This window comes from Chenopodium album, chromosome 27 (genome assembly GCF_948465745.1).
Source record: "Chenopodium album chromosome 27, dcCheAlbu1.1, whole genome shotgun sequence".
Lineage (NCBI taxonomy): Eukaryota > Viridiplantae > Streptophyta > Magnoliopsida > Caryophyllales > Amaranthaceae > Chenopodium > Chenopodium album.
The window spans coordinates 11,744,888-11,745,256 of NC_137860.1; the positions used below are offsets into that span (position 1 = coordinate 11,744,888).

Consider the following 369-nt stretch of genomic DNA (forward strand, 5'->3'; position numbering starts at 1 on the left):
AAGGCAACTTCGAACTTGGCTAGGTGTGTCTAGATCTAATGAGTTCGGTATTGTGTTTAGTAAAAGCTAGTTTAGAAAGAGAGAGAGAGAATCAAGTAATTCTTGATGAGAGTTGATTGTAGATGATTAAAAACGGAGGTTCAGGACCCTATTTATAAGAAAAATAGTCCAAAAATAGGTAGAATTTGATAAGGAGTATCTAGCTTGTTCTCCCTTGAGGTGTGAGACCTCCATAGAAAGTATGAATGAGTTGATACTTGGGTATCCCACGGTGTGGGCATTGATGTTGAAAATCTTTGTATCGGTCCTATGCCGCACTTAGAGACTCACCACTCTTTTGGCAAAAACCTTGGATCAAAGGCCGAGCCT

General features: G+C 39.8%; 1 non-coding gene across 1 annotated transcript; it reads left to right on the forward strand.

Moving 5' to 3' along the window:
* Positions 1 to 263: 263 nt before the first annotated feature.
* Positions 264 to 369, forward strand: LOC145621755 (small nucleolar RNA R71). The gene has a single exon (XR_014108554.1). It is a non-coding gene; the product is annotated as a small nucleolar RNA R71 (small nucleolar RNA).